Source organism: Palaemon carinicauda, chromosome 6, assembly GCF_036898095.1.
Source record: "Palaemon carinicauda isolate YSFRI2023 chromosome 6, ASM3689809v2, whole genome shotgun sequence".
Taxonomy (NCBI): domain Eukaryota; kingdom Metazoa; phylum Arthropoda; class Malacostraca; order Decapoda; family Palaemonidae; genus Palaemon; species Palaemon carinicauda.
The window spans coordinates 116663980-116666198 of record NC_090730.1 but is presented as its reverse complement, the minus strand read 5'-3'; the positions used below and the strand labels follow the sequence as shown (position 1 = coordinate 116666198).

The following is a 2219-nucleotide window of genomic DNA, read 5'->3' as shown; positions in this document are numbered from 1 at the left end:
ATATGAACATGAGGTGAGTATAGAAAAAAGAAATTTTGTTAATAAAATTCCATTTTTGTCTTACATTATATTGTCGTACAACCATTGTGTGGTATAGTGTCAATACAGCTATTAGCTTTTCTTTACGTTTTAAAGAGCTCTCCTTATCTACCATGGCTCTTTAAGAGAGTAGTTCTGTCGTTGCTTAACAAGTGGTACACTAGACATTATTTGAGTTCTCAGCTTTCACTCGCTAACTGTCCTCACGTTATAGCCTTCTACCTCACCTATTCTCTCGTTTCCTTCCTTCTACATTGCTGTCAACCCTATTATCTTTTACTTAGTGCACCTGCGGAGTATTACTCCATTTGCCTGTAAATTACCCATTAAATCCCGTAGATTTATTGTAAGAAATGAAGTGTTCTATTCTATACTGTTTGTGATGGTAATGTCTTAGGGGAGAAATTCGGAGTGTTTGAGGGTGTTGTAGGCCTTGTTTGATTGCGTTTGAGATTGTGTTTTGATCCTCTAAATTGTTGAAGCCATAGTTCATAGTATTTTGCTTGCTTGCTCATCCCAGGGACTGAAATACATAAGACTATATGAAATAGTCAAAATACATAGATATAAAATGCATATAATGGGAGGATGCTACATATGATGATTGTATGCTAACTGTCACATGCTGTGCAATTTTATCTACCTCTTTGTCTATGGCTATAGCCTAAGTATGATTGAAAGGAAACTTTATCGTTGTCACGTGAAGAGAACTCGCTCTCCAGATCAGTTTGTGTTCATGAAAAGATTTATGTAATGAAACAAGTACCAGGGAGTTTATCATTTACTATTTGGTCTATGAAAGCACACAAGTATAGGCTCAAAGCCATTAAATAATTATGCCAACAATGAAATAAATAAAGACAAAAAAGTCTAATGTAAAAAAAAACCGTTTTCTACGGCGGTATAAAAGAAAACGGAATAAAACGGTATAAAAGAAAACCTCACAGACACTGGCAAATTATGTGATGGCTGCTCCGATGGAATGAAGCTAACGACACTAGTGCCATCAAAGAAAAAAAAAACACGTGTAAAAAGCTGCTATTGAATGGTTCTGGTATCAGTTACTCATTGAGATAAATTTACACAAAATAATGTCACTTATTCCCCATTTCATTCTTTCACTTCATATCAATTCTCTCTCTCTCTCTCTCTCTCTCTCTCTCTCTCTCTCTCTCTCTCTCTCTCTCTCTCTCAAAAATTTAATTTTTGAATTAATTTTTTCTTAATAATCAAAACCAAATAATGTTAACACAAGATGCTCTTAAATTTGCTGATTATAACAAGATTTTTTTTGGTGGAAACTAACTGATTTGATTTTCTCCTCTTCCATAATATTTTCGTCTCACTTTCCCTTCAGCCCACAGCACTGATCTTTGTCGGGCTCTATTTCGCTTGTCTTTGCAGGGTTGAAGGAAGAATAGACTGTCTACTGCTTTGACCAAATTATCAGGTTCGGTAAATTTCATTATTTTATGTTTGCCATCGTTTCGATACTTTGCTTTAGCTGTGCTTTAGAAAAATTATTATGTTTACCCAACTGGTACTTCACAGTTTTACCGTATAGAGAATATCATGAAGCAAATGGTCTTTCTTTTCTCTATTCTTTTCCATCTAACCAGTGAAACTTTTTTTCTTTTTTTTTTTTTTCTTTTTTCCTCTTTTTTTTTAACTTTCCAAAAGTGTGTACCTTATATGTAAGAGGAGAGTCTTTTCTCTAAAGTTTAAATCCAGGAAATATCAGAAGAGCAAGTTATAAACTAGGCTAGGCACCGTAATATAGAAACAAAGAAATCCTTGCATTTTTACGCACATACAGAGAGAGAGATTTTTTTTTTTTATTTAGTTGCTTCCAGTCAAGTTCCGTGAAAGGAAAGAGTAAGATAAGGGAACAACTCTTGGGAACGACATTGATGTACACCCGCATAAAAGGAGCACCATATCGTGGACGACGAATACGTCGACAATGATAACCATAACGATGATAATGAAAATGATGATGATGACGGTGATAATGACCAAAGAGGTTCACTGTATTTCTTAACAAAACTGTGACATCACAGTAAACTTAATACATACGAATGAAGTCTTTTATCCATAAGGAATATTATAAAGATTCAAAGAAGCAATAATAAAAAAGAAAGTTTTCGACCCCCTATAACCCCAAGATCCGACAGATGGTC

At 34.5% G+C, this 2219-nt stretch overlaps 1 pseudogene; it reads right to left on the bottom strand.

The window, feature by feature from the left end:
- Positions 1–1712: 1712 nt before the first annotated feature.
- LOC137642174 (hatching enzyme 1.2-like) overlaps positions 1713–2219 on the bottom strand; it is a 458262-nt pseudogene continuing 457755 nt past the window's right edge.